Here is a 24899-nt window from a genome sequence, read left to right on the forward strand (position 1 = left end):
ACACTCTTTTGCCAATATTTTAAAGCCAAAAACTAGGCCCCAACTTATTTTTACCACCTCAGTGGATTGGGGGTGGGGGGAAGAGGAAACCTCTTGTACTCTGTGATTGAGTGAAACTGATCTTGTCTCTTTTCTTCACATCTGATACTCCAGGCCTTTCCTTTCTCCCTCCTTTTCCCTTCCCAAAAACTACTAAGGTCTTTCCTTTCATAATAATATTTAACTTCTTTCTGTATATATATTTATTGACTTTATATTTATGGGGTATATATTTGTTGTTATTCATTTTTTCTTTATGATATATTTGTGTATATTTATACATATATACATGTGTGTCTATATATTTGTGTGTGTGTTTGTTGTTCAGTCATTCAGTTGTGTCCAACTCTTCTTGACCCCCTGTGGAGTTTTTTTTTTTTGATGAAGATACTGCTGTGGGTTGCCATTTCATTCTCTAGTACAGTAAGGCAAACAGAGATTAAGTGACTTGCCAAAGGGTACATAGCTAGTATGTGTCTGAGAACAGGTTTGAGCTCAGGTCTACCTTACTCCAGGCCAGAGGTCTATCCACTGAGCCATCTACATATATGTATGCATTTATTAAGCACGTACATTGTACAGACACTGCCTGTATGTATGTATGTACTTATGTATGTATGCATGTGTATGTATATGTCTGCATATGCATACATGTTTGTGTATGTGTATGTGTTTGTGCATGTATATGTATGTGTGTATATGTGTGTATAGGTATATATGTGTATGTGTATCTGTGCATGTATATGTATGTATGTGTGTCTGTATATGTCTGTGTATATGTGTAAGTGTATGTGCATGTACATATCTGTGTATGTACGTGTATGTGTATATATGTATATTTGTGTGTATGTGTATGCATGTGTGTATGTATATTTCTATATATGTATGCATATATACACATATGTGCATGTGCACATGCATGTGGGTGTGAATTGTCTTTCCCGTTGAAATGGAAGCTTCTAGTGAGTAGCATCATTTCATTCTTTGTCCTTTGAATCCCAATGCCTAGCACAGTGCTTGGCATATAGAAGCCATATAATAAAAACCTGTTGATCAGGTGACTGATTAACCAGTATGGTTTTTCCCCAAAATAGCATACTTCAGCAAAGTGATCTTGAGGTGAAGTCCAATGTTCTAGAACAGGGGTGGGGTACTTACAGCATCAAGGACACATAGGACCTTCTAGGTCCTTGGGTGTGGCCTTTTGACTAAGTTCAAGTTTTACCAAAAAAAAATCCTTTTATTAAAGGGATTTGTTCTGTGAAGTTTGGATTCAGTTAAAGGGCTGTACTTTAAGATCTAGAGAGCCCCATGTGGCCTCGAAGCCACAGGTTCCCAAGCCCTGCTCTAGGATCTTATCAATTAATATATGTATAGATATATAGGTACAGATAAAGAGATATCTTTAGATATATTAATATCATGGAACACTAAGATAAGAGCTGTTCATTTTCTTTTCCTAAGTAATCCTTCAACTTCTATTTAGATCTGTTTCTTTAATCTCTTATTTTGCATCTCAGAAATATTAACTTCTCACCATTTTTATTATATGATTATCCTTTCTTATATAATTCTATGTAGTGAATAAAAGTTTTGTCTTATATCTAGGAGCAAATGGTTTTCAGTCCTCCCTCTGACACTTGGCTGTTCTATAACCATGCACAAATTTCATAACTCCTCCTGGACAAAGGTTTCTCATTTGTCCAATAGAAACCATAATACCTTCAATGCTTCCATGATCAGGGCTGCAATGAGGTTCAAATAAGAAAGGGCACATGAAATGTTTTGCAAATTCTAAAGTTTTGTTTAAATATAATTTTTAAATCCTTAAATACCAGATAGTTAAATATTTTTAAAATATAATAAATAATTTTAAGAAAAAATATAAATGTTGTTGGCATCCTTTTCATTATTTTCGCTATTCTGAAGTCTTTATCTTGCACATTATCATCAAACACACACTTTTCTATACCAAGAAAATCCACATCCCACTTTCTCTACAATGACTTTATAAGTGGAAAGGAAGACAGTTTTCATTAAACTTTTCACTTTCTGTAAGCAACTTACTTATTTTATTTTGAACACTTAAATCCTCAAAACTATAAATAACCTACTTTAGATGATGTTTCTTTCAGTTATGCATGATTCTCTGTGTCACACATCTTCAACATCATGCCACCAAAGAAAGCAGAGAAATATATATGTGTGTGAAGTCAAAGCATACAATACCAATACTTCTTCATAAAAAAATACCTTCAAAACAGTCACATAGACAGTATTCTAAGATAGTATGTTCATCACAAAACCAGGTACATTAACAATTATGACTCTAACAAGTCAATTACATGTAAACAAAAAAGTTTAATATTAAAAAATAATTGAATATTCTTTCAATTCCTTCTTCCCCTTCCCTTCCTTTAGAAAGTAAGCAATTTAATATAGATTATAATCTACATGCCATGATGCAAAAATTTCCATGTTAAACATGTTGCAAAAGAAAACATAGACCAAAGAAGAAAAAGAATAATAAAGTAAGTTTAAAAAGTATACTTCAAACTGCATTAAGAATATGGTATGAAAGATGAAATGACTGAGGAAACAAAGGTTTGAGTTTCCAAGCATATAAACAGTTATTAGGCAACGAATGCCAGTTGTCTAACAAATTGGGATCAAGTCTCATCCTCAGCCTAGGGTTGGACTCCAAATATAGTCAGAAACTGATTTATACATTAAATAAAATAAATTAAATAATATCAATTAATTAAAAGGAAATAAATAACTAGGATACATTAAGCCCTTTTATTTCTAATTTGAGGAAATCCTAGGGACTTTTTTAAATTGGGGAAGAGAAAGTGAACAGTTACAATTTCCTGAAGTCAGAAAAAGAAGTGTCTCACTCCTCTCAAGGCACCATCAGTTCTTTCTCTGTTTATGTCATCATAAATATTTCCGAATTGACTTGGATCATTGTACTACTGAGAATAGTTAAGTCACTCACGGATTATCATCATACAATATTGTTGTACTATGTACAATATTCTGCTTCTTATTTCATTTTGCATCAGTTTACTTAAATCTTGAGGTTTTTTTGAAAGCATCTTGCTTATTAATTCTTATAGCATAATAATAGTATTCCATCACAATCATACAACACAACTTGTTTAGCCATTTCCCAGTGGATGTGTATCCCCTCAATTTCCAATTCTTTGCCACCACAAAAAGATCTGCTATAAATATTTTTATGAATATAGATCCTTTTCCTTTATCTCTGGTCTCTTTCAGGTACAGACTTAGTAGTGGTATTGCTGTGTCAAAGGGTTTCATAGCTCTTTGGACATAGTTCTAAATTGTTCTCCAGAACAATTGGATCAGTTCCCCACTCCACCAACAGTGCCCAATTAGTGCTCAAATTTTTCTACATCTTGCCCAGGATTTGTCATTTTCCTTTTCTGTCATATTAGCCAATCTGATAGGTATGAGGTGGTACATCTGAGATATTTTAATTTGCATTTCTCTAAATGATTCATAATTTTATAATGTAAACCCCTATATGACAAAGGGATGCAATGGAAAGAATACTGACTTTACAGTCACAGGACTTGGGTTTAAATCTTCTCTGTTTCACCTGTGTGACTCTGGGTATAAATATACTCATTTGCAAAAAATTTAAGTATGAATTTGATTGATTTTAAGGTATCTTCCAGTTCTAAATGTATAGACCTCTGAACTGTTCAACCTAAGCTACTAAACAGAGTTTTTTAATCCTTTTATAGTAATAACTACATTGTCCCACATGTAACTCTGGGGTGGAGGAGATGCTTATTTTAGATTAAGAGATCCTGGGTTGGAATCTCATATCAAAATCACAGAATTGGAGAATTGGAAGGGACTTCAGCAACTCTCCAGACCAATCCACACATGAAACTAGGATAACTTTTCCAACAAGTGGCCAACAAGGGTCTATGGGGAAGGTGTACCTTCCACCTGAAGAAACCTACTTCACTTTGATGCAATTCCACTTGTTAGGACATTCTTCTGGACACCAATTTGAAATTTGCCTCTTAAAAATGTCAGCTCCCTGCTCCTAATTCTTACTTTTGAATAGAAAAAATAATATAATACCACTTCACATTATAACCTTTCAAATTCTTTAGGAAAGCTATCACAAACCTGAACTATCCCTTGAGTCTTCTCCAGGCTAAACATGTTCATTTCCTTTAACCGATCTCTATATGATAGGGATCCAATTCCCATTATCATCTTGATTGTCTTACCTTCTTGCTAGCTGTATGATCTTCAGCAAGTAATAATCCCTCTGGGCCTCAGTCTATCTTTTGAAAAAAGATAATGATTTTTATGCTGACTCTCAGTCTTACACAGAGAATATAGGACTAAACTGAGTCATATAGCAACTATGGGATCCTACGCAAGGCATTCAATCTGTCAGTAACACTTCAAGACTAAAAGTTGCAGAAAAATTACTGATCTCCATTGGTAGGAGGACTTTCCTCAACCCATCACCAGCGAAATAATATATCCAGATAATAAATATATAAATATATCTGTGTTACCTTGCTTTCAGGACTATTTTAAATGAGATATTGTAAATAATGTGCAAACCCTAAAACTTTGTATAAAAAATGGAATCTGATATTAATGTAAAATTAAGAACTCAAACTAGCCATACCTATTAGGAATCGTACCTTCTAAAATCCATGAACATATTTCAGTGAATAATTTCTGAACAGCCTATTGAATAATTTGGCTTCTTTGTAAGCTATATCTTGTGGGAGACATTTGGAGAAACAACTTCAAAGTGAGTTCCTTTTAAGCTAATGAGAAACCTCATTTTCACCTTTCTAGGGAAAATCAGTGGAGAAATAAAAAAAGTTAAATTGATGCTAAAAAGCATGAATGAAGACATTTGGTTAGTTTGAACAGATAATGAATATTTAATATTAAATGTTTTGCCTAACTACTATACAAAGTGTTACCTCCATTGTGTCTTTGATTAAATGGCGTTCAAATTGGTTTCTGGAAGGTTTCATTACCATTTCTCAGAACAATATATAAAGTATTAGATATGTTCTCTGACCTTTTAGGTAGTATATTGAATTCTCTAATGAAAAGTGGTCCAAGCAGCAATCACTGAATTTCTCATTATTTCAGTTATATTATGCTTCTTTTCTAAAGGCAGTTTCCTACTGAAATGAAGATACTGTGTTAAGACATGTATAGGATATCAGGACAGTGGAAGCAACAGTATCTGGATTCAAATCAAACCTCTAATACTAAACTTCCTTGCACCAAAGTTCCTTACAAAATGAAGGGTTGTTCTAGAGGAGGTCTGAGGTGTATTTCAGCCAGTATCATATATTAAAGAAGGCATTCTAACTAAGGGATCCCTAAACATCAAGAAAAAGGATAGTGAATATGACACCAAAGTGTAGGTAATACATGTACGTATAAGGAATTTTGCTGGAATCTTGGGAGTGTAATCAGTTTCCAGCACTTATTGAGCGCCTACTCTTATCAAAGCATTGCTCTGACCACAGAGCAAAGGGGAATAGATCCTCTCATTGCCATACTTAATGTAAGTAAGAAGAATTAAGGTTTATTAATCAAATTCATTGCTTCACACTTTCATCTAAGACTTGAGATAATTCTCTCCATATGTGCTCCATATGTTACTATAAACCTCAAATATTTATTAAAGTCCTACTATGTATCAGATCTGCTCTGTGGATACAAGAGAAAGAAGACACACCTCCTCTATTCAAAGTGCTTAAAAATACATATAGGGAGGCAAGATGGACATAAAAATAGTAAAAGCAATAATATAAGTTTACATGTGTCAGTTGTAAATGCTATATTCAGAGCCATAGCAAGCATGGGGCAAATGAAGCTTTGCCCAAGGGCACTAATATGAATGGAGGCAGTGTGCATCTACTCTGGGAGCATAAACTTCCTCTCTTCAGAATTTCCATTGGTACATTTCACCTAATAGTCCTCTATTTACCTATGCTCTAGGGCACATCACCATGGCAATCTTCTCTAGTGCCCCACCTTCTTGTGAGAACGAAGGCCAGATCATCCCTTTTACTGGCACAATTGCATGAAGTGCTGGCCTATCTCATGTCACCACCACTGTACCTAAGAGGAAAAAATTTACATACAACTCTAACTATAGATAATCAATACCACAGAGCTTCAAAGGCTTGGTAAATACATTTGAGGAATTGACAAATGAAAGTATAGAAGAAAATAAATATCAATTGGACCTTGAAGGCAGAATATAATTTAGAATCCTTCATTAATTTGCATATCAGACAGTGGTATGACTTGGTAAAAAAAAATACAGTCTCACACATTTGGTGTACAAATCAGGTAAACATGCTTCATTGTTAATATGGGCTATGGAAGAGAGACATAGATTAATTGACATTATTCCTCTGTCTTTCAAGTAAAGTCTAAATACAAATAATTTCCTGCTAATTAAGAGAGAGAATAGAAAGTAGAAAAAATAGACGATAGTTAGTTTGGGTCTTCAGTCAACCATGGAGATGAGACAGAATCTTACAAAGATGTTTTTGGCTTCAGGGGGCAGAACAAGTCACTTTGTGTTGCTCTATGGCTAACATGGTAGAGATGGTTAGAAAGAAAGAAATATAAACTCAAAGGGGGATAAGTGAGGTAGATATGACTGCTCATTTAAGGTTAGTGGAAGTCACTCATATTAGGGAAAAGAAGTTACAGAATGCATCTCTAATTGCTTCCACAGGTTGCAATTGTAGGTTGAAATTCTGGGGGAGAAGAGAAATTTAACACAAAATAACTCTTTTATTTTCCATCCACCCCCATAAACATTTAAATGACATCTTGGTCGTGCAACACTAACTCACAAGGTGGTGTTTTTTAACCCAGTTATAACATAATTCCTATTTCCCTATTCCAAGTATTGGTGCAATCCCACAATTGGGGGGTAAACGACACTTGTAGCTTATGCTGTATAAAGATGGAAGCAGTGATCGCCATCTTACGAGGTTTCCTGTATTAATTTTTAAAGGATCAACTAAATTCAACTTATTATTTATTTATTTATTAAAGAAAGTCAGAAGACAGAGCATGTGTGGAGCTATTTGCCTTGAAGCACATTTTGTCCATGTACTGCTCATTCACTAAAATAAATTGTGCATGTTAAACAACTTCCATATTTATAAATATTTTCTCTCTCTAAGGTTGTTCTCACTGAATGATACCAAACAGTGAGCCCAAAGGCAGAATTCAAAACCTTGTAAAAATGTCCGCATTCTAGAGCACTTAATGACTGGCAAATGTCTCCAAACAACAATGCACTTTCTGCTATTAGCTTCCAACAGCTTCAAAACTAAAATTGAGCTCAAATTATTTAAGAAGAAGAGCAAAAAAAGGGGGAAGAGAATAAAAATATAGTATAATATTAAATATGATACCTGAACCAGCCAAATTTAACAAGCTCAGATTGTATTTGGCCAAAATGACTTTTGTTAAGGTTTTATGGTCTTAGAGCTGGATATTTATTTTCCTGTATTGAAACAGAAGACTTTGTGATTAAAGTAAAGCAACAAGAGATTCTCAAAGGAATAAAAAACAAAGTGATACCCTTCATAGACAATACTCTGTTCAACATAGAAAAAAGGAAGAACAGTAATTTACCCCTAAGCTTAAGGGAAATTGAGTGGAATTCTCAGATGTGTACTTAGTACCAAGTTACATGCAGTGCTACTTATCAGAGGACTTAATAATGAGGCCAACTGTGATAAGAATTAACTCCCATTGCCAATAATCACTGACTCACAACCAGTTGGAGTAAGCCTTCCTTTTATTATGTGACAGATTCTGAATCACCAACTTGGATAAAGCTGGAAGAATTGTCCATGCAGATATAAGCATAAGTTTTTGGTTTGTGTGTTTGTTTCTGGACTCCAAAATGTTCCTTCTGCAAGGAGGCAGGGAATCAGCATCTTGCCCACAGTAAGTTTTTACAACCACTGTTCCCCAAAGCTCAAAGATTGCTACTGTTAACCTGAATGCCTCATGCATTATATAATGGAATTTAACACAAATTTAAATCTTTAGAGAATCTCTAATCTGGTAGAGACATCTCTCGTACCTGGCCCCAGATAAAACTGAATTAGGCAAAGTTTGACTTCAGTGCCTTCTTTAGAGTTTTTCACATATCTTATTATCATCTGAGGTTGCCTGCTTCTGTTGCTTACATATTCTATGCCACAGGGTTCAACAGTGCACCACACAGCAGACAGGTGTTGCCTGCTCTGTACCTTCTTCCCTTCTAGTAACAATGATAGCAAGTGGTTACTAAATTAATTCATTCCTACAAATACATTAGCTATTTAATGTCTTATTCTTCCCATGGAGCAATGCCTTAGCTTCATTAATAATGCAAAGTTTCCAAATGACTTTTATGAATAAAACTAAATAATAATTCATATGAACATAGTGCATCTTGGCTTACAAAGCACTTTCCATCCACTAACCCAATCTAGTACAAGTATTATTATTCTCATTTTATGGATAAAGGAGCTATATCTTAGAGCACTTGTGACCTATCTTGTGATAAGGTCACATAATAAGTAACAGCAGAGTTTGGACTCAGGTCCAAGTTTCCTGGTCTTCTTTACTTGACACTGTCCTGCCTTTCCCTCCCTCTTGTAATAGCCAGTAAGTCAGTGAGGGAGAAAATTTGGTCAGCCTGTCCCTCAGATAATAGGGACATGTATATTAGGAAAAGACAGGCCTTAGTTCAAGTGATTTCTTTTTTTTAATTTTGTTTTAATTTTGTTTTGCTTTTTGGAGGGGGGAAAGCAGGGCATTTGGGGTTAAGTGACTTGTCCAAGGTCACATGACTAGTAAGTGTTAAGTGTCTAAGGTCACATTTGAACTCAGGTCCTCATGATTACAGGGCCAGTGCTCTATTCACTGCACCACCTGGCCTCCCCAAATTCTTTCTTTAGAAGATTAAAAATCTAAGACCCAGAGAGGTTGAATTGTTTACCCAATATTATAGAAACAGTAAGTAGGATCTAAATAGGAAATAAAACCTCTCCCTCCAAACTTATTGATCTTTTCATTACCATTGGAGACAACAATACAATACTTATTTCACCAACCTGTATTGACAGTCTCCTACTACAAAACCAGGGAAGGAGTGCTATCTCTGTCCAAGAGCTAATCATGGACTATTCTTTCTTGAAAGTAACTCAGAGATTTAGTCCAATTTACAAAAAGGGTGGGAGTATTATTTTTTCTCTCATGAAAACAAGATAAGTCCTTGTATTTGTATTCTAGGCACTTATCAGAGGGTTTGGCACATACTAAGTGCCTAATAAGTTCTTCATCTGTCTATTTATCTGTTTGTCTAACCTTAATTTTCTTCTACATTGCAACATTCGACTGCTTAGTCATCCATCATATGCTGATTAAGATTGCCATTCACTTTACCTGATTTACATTATGATCAATTTTTAAAGCTCATTCTTTTTCACAATGGCATAAATAGAATATCAAAAGATAGTGAAAAAATAAATAGAAATCATGTCTTTGCATCTGTGGTAGTGTCAAATGTAATTCAATAAGAACAATACCCTAAATTTGTATAGTACTTTATTATTTACAAAACATCAACTCATCCATTATCTCATAAGGTTTCCTCACAAAATCCTGTCACTTTTTCAAGGTAAAGATCTCCCCCATTTTATGAATGAGGAAATTGTGAAGCATGGACAGTTTGAATGATGTGTACATGGTCACTATGTGGCTGATCCAGGACCAGAACAAAGGTCCTGCTTATTCCTAACCCAGTAACTTTTTTCTAAATGATAGTGTCTACCGAAGATTCACTGGTCCAAGTTCCTGTGGCTGGAAAACCCTACAAATAGCAAGGCGTTGTATTTGTTATACATTATGCTGCCTCAGGCACACTAAGTTCCTCCAAAATTACCTTCTTACTGTTCTCCAAGCCCCACAGTCTATCATTAGTCTCCATGATATCTTATGGAACATTGTCCAGGTCTGGGATGTCCAGGCCTAGGATATACATAGACTTCTATTTCAGCTCCCGTTATCCCTTGGTTTGCTCAAAGCTAAGCTTACATTCCACCTCCTACACAAAGCCAATCCTGATCATTGCAATTATTGGGCCTCCTCAATTACTTTGGATAGATTTTGTTTGTAAATCTGTGTGTATTTTGTTTCTTTTGATATAATGTTAGATATTTTTCCTGTTGAAGAGGAGAGATCACTTCTTGCCTTAATTTAAAAGTTTCAAAGTTGAAGATAGTGGTTTATTTTATATTAAACTGTGTCTATATATCTGTGCCAGAATCAGACTCCCCTACATAATCTTTCTGTTTTAATGTTCCACAATTCTTCCATCCATCCATTCATTCATTTATTCAGTAAAAATGTATTAAGGGCCTATTATAAAGGGAACACTGAACTTGCTACTGGAAAGCCAAATTTCAAGGAAGGAAGAGAGGTAAAAAAAGAAAAAAAGAAGGAAGGAAGGAAAAAATTATGGAAGGAAGGGAGAGGGAGGGAGGAAGGAAGGGGGAGAGAGAAAGAAAGAGAGACAGAGACAGAGAAAAAGAGATAGAATAGCTAGAAATGATCAGTTTGTTTTGATCCCAGAGATGGAAGCTATGGCATGTTTGAAAGCAAGAAGGAAGAGGGAAAGCTCTGTAATTCTCAGAATACATGAAATTATTTCTGAGCAGACAAGCAGTTATTTCAGGGGGAAAGTAAGTCAACCCATTTCTTGGGTCCTCAGAGCTTCTGTCCCTGTCACTGTTCTTGCTACTACTGCCACTACCACAACCTGGGACAAGACTCTAGGAAAAGACTGGAACTATTTTTCAAAAGCACCAAAACATGTATACCTTTGGACCTAACTATACCACTTCTAGATCTATACTTCAAAGAGATCAAATAAAAAGGAAGAGGTTCCATATTTATAAAAAAAAATTATAGTAGTTCTTTCTATTAAAATTGATAATCACGAGAAAAAACACTTTAGTAGTAGCTTATGATTTCATAGCATTAGAAAGATAATTCTAAACCCTACAAAAATATGCCACAACTATGAGACAGGATAATTCATTCTAGGGAACTATTTTGTCATCAGAAGTGGTCTTGGATATAGTGCAGGGGTGGGAAACCTGCATCCTCAATGCCACATGTGGCCCTCCACGTCCTTAACTGCAGCCCTCTGACTGAATCCAAACTTCACAGAACAAATCCCCTTAATAAAAGGATTTTTTCTGTAAAACTTGAACTTAGTCAAAAGGTTACACCCCAAGACCTAGAAGGCCACATGTGGTTTTGAGGTCACAGATTCCCCACCACTGGGATGGTAACTTAAGAACACACATTAACAAGAGTACTTGAATAAGGACCATGATTCATACAAAATGAGTCAAAAGTGATCTGCTAGTAGCAGATTTGGTAAGAAGAAGCATAAAAAATGGCCTTAGACAAATTTCCACCTATTATTTTCTAATTTTAATAGCCCTGCCCTCCTAGCTTTCCTCTCCAGCCTACCACTTTCTGCCTCCAACCACCATTAGATGATATTCTCAGTTCAGTGGGTGTCATTTTAGAGAACACCAGCCCAGGGACCTAGCCTTAATTTTTTTAAGTTACCCTATAACAGTCAGAGTGAGAAATAGGTAGACACTTTTGATAGGGATACTTGGAAGAGGTGCTTAATTTCTTCTCCCCCAGCTCAGATACCCATATTCCTGATTTTGGTAATATTCAGGTAAAATTTTTTTAATTTTATTTTTCATTCATGTAGCACTTTATGCTTCTCTTTTGCTGTTGTTATTCTATTTTGGGGATGCAGTTATTTATATAGGTCTTCTATCACAAAAATCTCTTACCAGCTTTGTCATGGGACAGAGTTGACCTTGGAGTCTCCAAGGCAATTGTGGAGCACAAGCTGACAGATGTGAGCAAGCTGGAATGGATTTTGAGTATGATCCTAGTTAACGGATGTTTCTGATGTCTGAGTGTCAACCTAGCTAAATGTGTAGGGGCTCGTGTCCATCAACAGTTTGGCCATTAAATGATTACTTATTCATGAAACAGAGAAAAAAATACAAAATGATGTTCATATGTGATCCCTTTATATTTCTAATGTGGTAGTAGCTAAGTGTCAAAAAGAGAGTTCAGAGGGTACTCTGAATCATAGTTTTTATGTTATCTCCAAACACCAATTTAATTCTTGAATCTCTGGATGTAAGAAAGCCATTCTGATACAGAAAGATCGTATAACTAGAGCCAGAAGTGTATCTAGACCAGACTCCTCATTTTACAGATAAGGAAATTAAGACTGAAGGAAGTTAAATAAATTACTCAAGGTCACAAAAATAGAAAGTAACAAGGATGGGGATTTGAACATAGGTCCTTTAATTCTAGAACCTGTGCTCTATACCATGTTGCCTTATTTTAAAGGACAGCATTCATACGAACAAAAGGGAGAAAATCAGATTATATTATGGACATTGAACAACAGTTCAATGATTTTTGACCAGCCCCTAACACAAAAATAAGTGTTTTTGTGTTTTTCAATTATTGTTTTATTATGAACTTAGCAAACAGCAACAAACATGGACACTTCCATTTACAACAAATAGGATATGAGACTTTTATGCAAACCTAGGAATCTCTATAATATAAAGCTTTTTGTTGGTTCTTACAAACATAAAATTTGTTAAGATTCTGTAGCATAGGTGTGATCCTGGGTAAATCATTTAACTGTTTAGTGCTTTAGGAAACTCACTTTTAAGTTTCAGAGAGGTTACTGTGGTAGGATGGGTTTACTTCTGTCTATGACATCATAGGTACAGTCCCTTTACCTATATATCACATTTATTATAATATGAATGCAATCCCTGCTCCAAAGCCCATTGGTATGGGACTCTCTCCTTATTGAGAGAGATGAATGTCCTGCCCTGTGCAAGGCATTCATCTCTACAAATAAGGAGAAAGTCATATACCAATGGCCTTTGGGATGGAAACTACATTCACAATACCCATTTATCTGTGTCTTCCTCTGAATTTTCTTATCTTCTGTGTGTTTTTACATGTTTCATTGATGTTTCTTTATTTATTCTTTGTTTTATTTTATATTACTATAAATAGACAGTCAAGCAAAGCAAATTAGGACACAAATTATGCCTGAAAATGTATGCCTCATTCTGTATCTCTAGGTTATCACCTCTGCCAAGAGATAAAAACATACTTTGTGTGTATTTTTTACATTTATTAGGTCAATCAATATCCATATGAATCATAACAAAACAATAAAAATTTGAAATTACAGTCATTCAAATGTTAAAGGTGCAAGGTAGATTAAGTAAGCAATGACATATTAATGATTTATGTACAAAAACTGTCATAAATTCTACTTGATCCTGGAGATGATAGGGAGACATTGGAGTGGATTGAATGGGGGTGAGTGGGATGGCGTGTGACAAGTTCAGTTCTCCTCTTAAGGAAGATCAATTTGACAGCTGAATAGAGAATACAGTGGAGTGGAAAGAGACATGGGCTATACCTGAACTGAGGAGATCCTGCACCAAGGTGATGGCAGCGCTAGAAAAGAAAGAGGGACATGTATGTATATGTATGTATGTATGTATATATGTATGTGTGTATATATGTATGTATGTATATATGTATGTGTGTATATATGTATGTATATATGTGTGTATGTATGTATATATGTATGTACATATGTGTGTATGTATATATGTATGTACGTATATATGTATGTATATATGTATGTATGTATGATAGGTACATGAGATAGAGATATGTAGAAGGTCTGCAATATAAACCCATATTGATTATATCATGGATTTATCAAAGTATTGAAAGACAATGTCATATTCCCACACATACCAGACTGAAGGTTCTCCTCCTGGCTTCCTTCAAATACCACTTAAAATCTAATTTTCTGCAAGAAACCTTTCCTGATCTCTCTTAAATGCTAGTGTCTTTCCTTTGAGATGATCAAATCAATAAGTATTTATTAATCATCTGTTATGTGCAAGACTCATAAGCTCCTTGAGAGCAGAGGAAGTATGTTATTTTCTTTGTTTCTTGCTCAGTGCCTAGCACGGCATTTAACAAAACATATTTTCAATGTGACAGTAGGGATTTTAGCTCTTTGCCATGTACACTGATGTGCTTTTATTTACCTGGATTGCTTTCTAAGAGTTGTGATTCCCAGTGGAGAGAAAGAAGAATTGACAACAACCACTTTTTGTTACCCCAGGCTTCATCCTTAGGAACCTTTCATCATCAACTTTTGCTAATGAAGGCATGGATATCAAGATGAGAGAGGGAGGGATAGAGAGAGAGAGAGAGAGAGAGGGAGGGGAGAGGGACTATGAGGAAGCATAAGAGTCATCATCAATGATAAGCTCTTTTCCCTAGAGCCTAATAGAGGTAAGGCTGACTTTTGTGTCCAGGAGGAGTGAAGTCCAATCCAACTAAACTGATGATGAGTTGATGAGTAATACCAAGAAAGGAACAAGAGATATTTGCAGCTTCCAGCTGATGTGAACTTAGTGACTCAAACAACTACCACCCCTCTTCGTGGGAGTGGAAAGGTTTGTGTTAAACAATTGAGTTATTATTTCTCTCACCTTGAAGTGCAGCCATCAAAAGTAAGTTTTCATCTCATGGACATGAGGGGAATTGAGATGATTGCCATATCTTTTGCTTTTATCTTATTACATGTCTATCTCATTTAATCTATTTACTAAAATAATAATACTTGCATAGATGAGTGACATAGAAGGAAGTTAGGGAATGGAAAGTTGATGTGGTCCAAGTCAAGAAAACTGGGTGACAGCTTATTTCTATGTAGACACAATAATGGAAAATAAGAATGAAGGGCAAACACTTGGGTGTCACTGCTAGAGAGTAACTGCTAGATAGGACCAGGGAAGTGGTCATGAATACTGTATCCTCTGTTTCACTCATAAATGATTTGAATTATCAACATGGAAGAAAAGTCAAAGCCACATGCCCCCCTCATCACCTCACCTGTTACCTAATTCTACTATCCATTTGTCTACTTAAAGGGTCTTTACTATTCTGGATTAAATAAAACATTTATTAAGTGCTTACTGTGTGCCAAACACTGTGCTATGTGCTGGGAATACAAATACAAGTAAAATGAAGAATAGTTCCTAGCCTGGAACATTCTAATGTGAGATAACATCATATACACTGGAATAGAAAAGGTAGGTCACCACCACATGGAGAAGGATTGTAAATGTCTGGAAAGTTGGGTGCAAAACTGGTTTAAAATGAGCATGTTTTGGCGTGGGCCCTTCCTCACAATGGAAATTCTTAGCAGTAGCTCCCAAGTTGAAAGAGGCACATACAGGGATAGAGATATCTCCTGCCTGTGAAGGCAGCTGAATCAGGGCTGGAAAAGTCTAGAGGCAGGATGACTTTCATACCTTGCCTCAGATACATTCATTTTTTTCTATTAAAGTTAACTGCTATTTTGTATTTTGTGAGTTTTATATATGAAGATATAAAATCTACTATATTTAAGTTCTGAGAAAGTGAAACCCTAGTTATATTATTTCTTTTTTTAAAAAGCAATCAGGGTTAAGTAACTTGCTCAAGGTTACACGGCCAGTTATTTCTGGGTGTGGTGCTAAGTATCTGCGCCCGGGTTTGATCCCCAGATCATCCCAACACTGGAGCCGGTGCTCTTACTCGCTGGGCCACCTGTATATTATTTCTTAAACCACCCTGTTGTCATTTTCCTTATGTATGTTAATATAGAGTTAGAAATTGAAACCAACGGCTTTTCCAGACAACAATTTCTGATTGACAGAATTACTATTTCTGTTACTCAAATTTATAATAGCATCTTCAGTATTCAACTATGTATGGTGTGTGTATGCTTGTATGTGCTTGTGTATGTGTATGTTTTCTTTAATTAATGACGCACAGAAGACAATGTATTCAGCAAAGAATTATGGTAATCCTGCAAGATGAGCTCTTTGTCAACAAGAGGATAGAAGACCCTACAGATAATATCTGAGATGTAAAGTGAAGAACTGTGATTGCTGATGGGTTTTTTTTTTAACAGCAGGGAGACATGAAATAGTCAGTCATCAAAGGATTCTGAAGTCTGGTTGAGAAAACCTGCCTATTTACCCAAGATTTGCACCAACTCTAGTACAAGCAAAGGTAAATTCCATGATTTCAATATCTTCTCTCTCTGCATGAATAGTTCCAAGAGAATCAAAGGTAAGAATGTTTCCTGTCTTCTCACCTTGTCCCTCCCTACACATCTCCCATCCAACAGGGGATAGCAGTTTCTTGATGGAAATAGATAAATGACACTGCTCATGAAAAGTCATACTGCCTTCCCATTTTAACAGAAATGTGAAAACAAGAAAAAATGACAGGATGACCATTAATACTTGTACCAGCTACTGAGAAGAAAAAGCTTGCCTATAGCATTCTGACCTTGCCTTATGCTGGGTCTTTGAAGGAGGACTTATTCAGAAAAATCACATAGCTCTCATGTAGGCTTGGAGTGAAGGAAGTCATCAAGTCTGGAGGGGCTTGGGAATAAAATATGCCTACTGTGGCTATTTCATGAATTCTAGCATGATTTTTTTAACCAGATAAAAGATACAGAGCCCATCTAGTACAGAAAGTGGAATTTTATGCTTTTTCTTTATACGGGGCATAAAGGAATTTTAACTTCAGGATCTGCTGACAAATAAAAATTAGAGCTTTGCATTAATATTTTAAGTATGACTATGGAATATCAACAGTTTGCTTAGGGTTAATACAAGTTAAATAAGTTAATCTGATGACTAAATTTTGTTTCTCTTTTAGATATGCATGAATTAATAAGAAAGCTAGACCACTTGACCTTTTGGTCATTCAGATTGTCAGAGGAATTTAAAGTAAACCTACCACAAATTGATGCCTAATTATTGAAGCATGGAAATGACACACAAAATTGCTATGTTCACAGAATGGATGGAAACACTCAGTGGGCATTTAATTCTTTGACTTGGACCAAATGTGGCCAAATTAAGTCCCTGACTCAGAAAGCTGAATCAAGGACAAATGAGCAGATAAATGATCTGAATAGTCATAGGATCACAGATATATAGGATAGAACTCCAATGCCATGTAGTCTGAACATTCCCATCTACAGAAAAGAAAACTGAGTCCCATAGTATCCAAATGGCACACAGGTAATAAACATCAAAGGCAAGACTTGGAGCTAAATGCTTTGACTCTGAAGCCTGGGCTTTTTCCACTGCCCACTGAACTATCCTGCCCTAGAAATTTTCATAAGATGTTACTATATTGATTAGAGATAGCTGCAAAATACAGCTAAAGAAGAGAGAGAGGATCAGAGTCAGAGAAGGCTTTTCCCATTCTCTGTTTTCATTCATCACTTAGAGAGAATGCTAATTTTTACCTGACTTTTTTAGGTAAAATGTTGCAGAAGATGATGCTACAAATATATCTATCCCTCAACTAACCCTAGCAGAGCTTACTGATCATAAAAGCACCTAAATATGGGAAAATCACAGAATGCCTTCACTCACAGCTTTATATCCTTAAATCTAGCAAGCTTACAATATGGTACCTAATCAAAATTTTAAAAGTAAATCAAATCATCTAAAAATGAAAATCACAGCTTAACCTGTCTATACTCTCTCAAAAATATAGTGAGTCTATCTTGTAATGAAATAAAGGTCTTGTCCCAAATCACATAAGTAGAGATTTGATATGATCTCAACTCTAACCCAGCTTACCCTGGCTTGTGTTCTAGCATAGGATTTACCACAATAATACCCTCTCTGTTGAGTACTTTGTATCTACTTACTAATCACTGGACAAGAAAAAGTCTATTGATTTTTATCAAACATCTTCATATTCTCAGGACTTATGCTTCATGATATTTCATATCCATGGTCTTGTGGATCATCCTATGCATGAAGGAAATGGCTGACATAAAGTACAAACATTTATTTTTGTTCAATTGTGTCCAACTCTTCATGACTCCATTTGTGGTTTTCTTGGCAAAGATACTAGAATGGTTTGTCATTTACCTTTCCAGCTCATTTTCAGATGAAAAAAATGAAGCTAACAGTGTTAACTGACTTGCCTAGAGTCATACAGCTAGTAAAAGCCTGAGAACAAATTTGAACTCTAGAAGACAAAGTCTTCCTTACTCCAGGCCAAGCACTCTGTTCCCTGCTCCATTCAGCTGTCCAATTTTGTGGAGAGCCACTACCAATTGGAGGGATTGATAAATACTCTAATGTAGAAAGTGATATTTGAACTAATCTTTGAAAGAAACTAGAGATTTTAACAGGCAGAGTTATGGAAGGAAAGCATTCTAGGCATGTATGAAAGGCTTAAAAAAGCATGGAGATGAGGACTTGAATTAAAATGACTGTTGTGTGAATACAGAGGAAATAAATTCAAGAGAATGTGGAGGTAGATGAACATGTCTGTCAAACTTTGGGAGGGGGCATATGGAGTGAGAGATTGTGACAAGCGGTGGGTGACGCCTAAGTTGTGATACAGGGTGACTTTAAGGATGGTGTTGTGGCAAACAAATAGAGGGAAGTTGGAAAGAGAGGTGGGTTTGGGAAGAGAGGGAGATGAATCATCTTGTGAATATATTGAGTTTGAGAAATCTATGTAAATCCATCTCGGAATCTCTAATAAATATTAGGATATAGGATTGGAGCTCAGGAGAAAGACTATGACTGAATACACATATCTAGGAGACATCTGTCTCATTGGTGTCATTGAATCCATATAAACTGATGAGATCACCAAAAGAGATAAGGAGAGAAAGAGGTAAGAGCAGAGATTAGACATGGAATTCAGATCTTAGGACTGAAAGCCCAGCAGAGTCTCAATCTACCATGAAAATGTATTGTGTTGTTCTAATTTTTTTTTAAGTTTCATATAAGGCAAAAAAAGGAATAATGCAGAACAGATTTTGTCCATTACAAATTAAATAATTTTCTCTTTGAACATTTTATTCAATGGCATTTTAAATCTACACACAACCATTCAATAAATCTTTTCTCATCATTTATTCAATATTTGAACTCTTGGGAACTTATCCTCTCTTTAGTGAAATGAATACATTGTATATGAAAAGAACAAGCACTACATTGTATGCAGATTGTCCCAAAAGTCTTAGTACAGTGTGAAGCATCTGATCTGAAATGTGAATGTTTTAAATTGAACTAAGATTTTTGGAATGTCCTGTATTTCAGTTTCATTGGAGCATCAGATTATGTTGTAATGTGGAAAGATCTCAAGATTTAAAATCAGAAGACCTAGGTTCAAATCTCAGTTGTGCCAGTTACAACTTGTGTGACACTGGGAATTTTACTTAAATTCTCTTGTACACAGGATCTTTTTCAATAAGAAAATAATTTAGACAATATGATATTCTAACTCCACATATTTAATCCTGTTTGAGATAATTTGCACTCAGGTAACATGAACTGAATTATAAAAATATAAAAGCAATGTATAGTAAGACACTATGAAGAATTGTATACTTAGCATGCACTCAGAATGTTTAAAAATCAGCAGCAGCAACAACACCAGCAACAACATCTTGCAATTGTTGAAAGACGTAAAAATATTTGTACCAAACAGTTTTTACAACTGACAACTTTTTTTTTCACCTATTCATTTCCCAGAGGCAGGGCTGACCCTAAGCGAAACTTTGAAGGAGACAAATTGGAGTTTCGACAAGTCTCTATTCTTTTTCCCATCTTTCTTTCAAGAGTCACCCTTTCCCCTGCCCTCCCTTGTGCATTCTAGGCTATTTACCCCAATCATCTTTGCTTCTTTTATTTTCTGATTTGAAAAAGTTCACTTCCATAGGCCCCTGCTTTCTGCTAGCAAATTTGATCACCTAAATCAGGCTCATATATCAGTGGTAAAAATTAGCTCTGTTATCTTTCCAAATAATATATTGGCATTTTAATAGGGACCTTTACACTCATAAGATTTTTAAATTATTGGCACCAAAAGCAAGAATTATAGTCAAGCAAGTGAGGTAAAAAATTTGTATTACAGTATACAAAATATAATCCACATAATGACCTTAAGAGAGTGGTAAGTAGGGGCAGCTAGCTGGTGATTCAGCCCTGGAGTCAGAAGGTCCTAAGTTAAAATTTGGCCTCAGACACTTAACACTTACTAGCTGTGTGACCTTGGGCAAGTCACAACCCCAATTGCCCTGCCTTGCCTGCAAAAGAGAAAGAGAAACAGAGAGGGAGAGAGACAGAGAGAGACAGAGAGACAGAGACAGAGAAAGAGACAGAGACTGGTATGTAGTACAGATTATATCTAGGCCCCAATTAGTGCAAATAATAAAACCTATGAAGTGGTCATGTAGATTCAAATGTATACATCTCCCTCTTTCTTTTAAATGTAGTTTCAGCCTTGGCCAGGAAAGAACTCTCAGCCCATAGTAGATTTGAGGAGCCAAGACAGGATTCTTTATCCTCCAGTATGTGGTCACTTTTTTACATTAAAGAACAGTTCACCAAGACCAAGGACCCTAAATTTAAGGAAACCCTTCCTAGATAGTATTTATTACAAATGAATACCCACCCTATACCCACACAGCTGTATGCAACATTTAGGCTATCACCTGAACAATAGGTTATATTTCTTAACTGAATACTTTCTGACTTCCCACAAAAATTGGTAGTTTAAGATGCTGTACTAGAAAAGTAATTTGCTAAATGTCATCATAGTTACCTAGAAACATAAAGGAAGGTCTCAAAGAACCAAGTTTATATTCAGAAGCACAGGAAAGTTAAGTGACTTGTCTTGGGTCATTCAGCTAGATGGGAATAGAATGGAAATTAAAGTCCAAAGGTCAGCTTCAGTTTCTCTACTTTGTCTCTCCCACATGGAGCCCAAGGCCTTGCACACAGTAGTTGCTAATAAATCCATGTGGCAATTGCACATTTATATATCTAATTGTTTACTGTTTCAAGAAGGGAGGAGGGAAGGGATAGAGGAATGACAGAATTTGGAACTCAAAACTTAAAATAAAAATTTTAAATAAAAACAAAAAATGAAATTATTTTGGGATTTAATTTAATTTCAATAAATTACGTTGATTAAACTGAGCTATAATAATTATTAATTTAGGGGCAGCTAGGTGGCTCATTGACTAGAACACCAGCCCTGGAGTCAGGAGGACCTGAGTTCAAATCCAGCCTCAGACACTTAACATAAAAACTAGCCATGTGACCTTGGGCAAGTCACTTAACCCCAATTGCCCTTCCAAAAAAAAAGAATTATTAATTTACTGTCTAATAGTATTAATCCCAGTAAGAACTCTTAGTGCTTAAGAAGACAGAGTTCAAAATAATAACACTTTACTCTTACAGTTATTTGTAGTTTCCAAAGTTTCTTTATATACATTCTTTCATTGGATCTATATCTAACTATATCTATTTGAAAAGAGTTAGGAAAATACATGTTTATTTAAAGTTTTGAGTTCCAAATAGGTAACACAGAAGGATAATATTAATGTGTTCAGGTTTTGTCTATCCAAGGAAAATAAAGTGCAAAGTGTATATTTGTAGGATATTTATTGGTATCACCTTCAAAATAAAGTTCACAAAAGCAGAATGTGAATCCAATACTATTTCTTTACTTCTCTATGATAAAAACTAACATTAAGTGGCATTATAAAAACTGCTATTCAAAACACAGTGTGACTTCTTATAAAATTATGGAAGATGATGATAAAACTCAGGCTCAGAATTATGTTTATTGAAGTCATTTGGGGTTAAAATGAATGTACATTCTACTCAATATATTTATTTCCAGGAAGCAGAGGACATAGCATGACTTTGAGTTAAAATATATTCTTATTGTAAAATGAAATCCCCAACAAAAGCTTTTTGTATTGAATTGAATTGTACTATCTTTCCATTAAAAATTTATATAGAAAAGAAGAAATTTGAAACCTAGAGTCAATCTTTACTCTTCCTTCCATATCACCTCCATATCCATGTCTGGTTCATTCATATGTACATCTCCTCTACTCCATCCACTGACTCAGTTTCTACCTTAATTCTGTCCCCCTTTTTCTCTCAGTTGGTGTCTTACAGCAGCTTCCTATTTGGACTCCTTTCATTCAACCTTGCAGAACAACAAATTACTATTCCTAAAACCCATACCATATCACTCCAATACTTAAAAATCTTGGGGGCAGAGCCAAGGTTGTAGAATAAAAGCAGGAATTGCTTGAGATCTCCCCTAAACCCCTCCAAATATCTTTTAAAAAAAACTACTCTAAAAAAACTCTAGAGCAGCACAACCCACAAAATGATAAAGTGAAACAAATTTCCAGCCCAAGACAACATAGAAGGTCAACAGGTCTATTGCATCAGGCTAAGAGAAGAGCAGAGTTCAATGTGGGCCATGCCAGAACAGACACAGCCAGAGTTGGAGAAAACCTGGAGCAGGCTTCAGGGAATTGAATCAGTAGCAACTGTGATAGTTTCCAGACTTCTCAACCCAGAAATGCCAAAGGCAACTTAGAAGGTCAGTAGTAAAAGTCTGTTGGAATTGGATGAGAGAGGTATGCTGTCTGGTCCCAGCCCCAGGACAATGGAGGTGGCAGCGGCAGTGTCTGTTCCCCCATATGAAGTGGGAGAGTTGAGTGGCTCATGAGAAGGGGATTGCAGGAATCCTTTGATGGCACTGAAACAGGATTCTTTTGTTTGCCTGTCCTTCAATCTAGCTCAAAGTCCTGGATGATAGTGCTGGAAGAAGGAGGAGCAATGACTTGGTGGAGCTGTTGTGGCAATGAGAGGGAATCCTCCTCACAGTTCCAAGGCAGAAAGAGTGCTTGTGGTCACTCTGAGACCAGAGCACAGATGAGGAGAGGAGTAAACACTTCTCCTTTGATCATGCAACCTGGGAAGAACTGAAAATTTTCAGGTCCCTAGAAATGTCTCTGAAAACAGCTGCACAAAACTCCTGAAGCTTGGGACAGTACGCCTTTCACATGGAAGCAGAGTTCTACCTTAACAAAGAACTAAGAAGTCAAGTAATTGGCTCGGTAAATGAACAAATAGCAGAAAATAATCAGACTACAGACTCTTACTTTGACAAGGAAGATCAAAACATATAACCAGTACAAGACAAAAAAAGTCAAAACTCCTATATCCAAAACTTACAAGAAAAATATGAATTGGTTGTAGGCCATCAAAGAACTCAAAAATGATTTTGAAAATAAAGTAAGAGAAGCAGAAGAAAAATTTAGAAGAGAAATGAGAGTTATGCAAGAAAATCATGGAAAAAAAAACACATCAACAGCTTGCTAAAGAAGACCACAAAAAGTACTGAAGAAAATAACACCTTAAAAAACAGACTAACCCAAATAACAAGAGGTCCAAAAAGACAGAGGAGAAAAATATCTTAAAAAGCACAATTGGTAAAATGGATCAGGAGGTCCAAAATCTCATTGAAGAAAATAATTACTTAAAAATTAGAATGGAGCAAAAGGAAGCAAAGGACATTATGAGAAATCAATAAATTATAAAGAAAAACCAAAAGAATGACAAAATAGAAGACAATGTGAAATATCTCATTGGAAAAACAACTGACCTGGAAAATAGACTCAGGAGAGAGAATTTTAAAATTATTAGACTACCTGAAAGCCAATGTAAAAAAGAAAGAGCCAAGACATCATCTTTCAAGAAATTAACAAGGAAAACTGCCCTGATACTCTAAAACCAGAGAAGAAAATAGATGTTGAACGAATTCATCAATCACCTCCAGAAAGATATCCCAAAAGGAAAGCTCCTAGGAATATTGTAGCCAAATTCCAGAGTTCCCAGGTTAGGAAGTAAATGTTACAAGAAGCTAGAAAGAAACAATTCAAGTATTGTTGGAATACAATCAGGATAACACAGGATTTAGCAGCTTCCACATTAAGGGATCAGAGGGTTTGGAATATGATATTCAGGAGGTCAAAGGAGCTAAGATTAAAACCAAGAATCATATAGCCAGCAACACTGAATATAATACTTGGGGGGGGGGGAATGGACATTCAATGAAATAGAGGACTTTCAAGCTTTCTTGATGAAAAAAAAATGGAGCTGAACAGCAAATTTGACTTTCAAATACAAGAATAAAGAGAACCATGAAAAGGTACACAGGAAAGAGAAATCATAAGGGACTTATTAAAGTTGAACATTCCTACATGGAAAGGTAATATTTGTTATATCTATTTGTTATAGATTTTTAGTATATTTAGACTAAAAACAAATTAATTAATAGGGAAAAAAGAGAAAGAGACATGAGGCAGGGTATTCCACTAGGGGGCTTTTGCAATAACCTAGGTGAGAGATGGATGAGGCTTGATACTAAGTTGGTGGCTGCGAGTGTGGAGAGAAGGGGTCAGATGTGAAAGATGTGGTAGATATAGAAGAAGCTCAATTATGGTCATAGTTTCTACAGTGTTTTAAAGTGTTCAAAGCACCTTTCTGATAATAACCTTGTAAAGGACATAGTGTCTTATCAACCCCATTTTAGATATGAGGAAACTAAAACTCACAGAGGTAAAGTAACTCACTACTTGAGTGGTGATAGAGCAGATCTCCAAACCCAGTGTACTATTTCTACTATGCTAAAGGAGAAAGTAGGCTTGTTACATACCAAGTAATGAAGATTATATATGGATGGGAGAGTTTTCCTCAGTCCACTAGGACGTTTTG

Source organism: Petaurus breviceps, unplaced genomic scaffold (genome assembly GCF_028583685.1).
Source record: "Petaurus breviceps papuanus isolate PSGF00001 unplaced genomic scaffold, PetGlider_PUasm1.0 184, whole genome shotgun sequence".
In the NCBI taxonomy this organism is placed as follows: domain Eukaryota; kingdom Metazoa; phylum Chordata; class Mammalia; order Diprotodontia; family Petauridae; genus Petaurus; species Petaurus breviceps.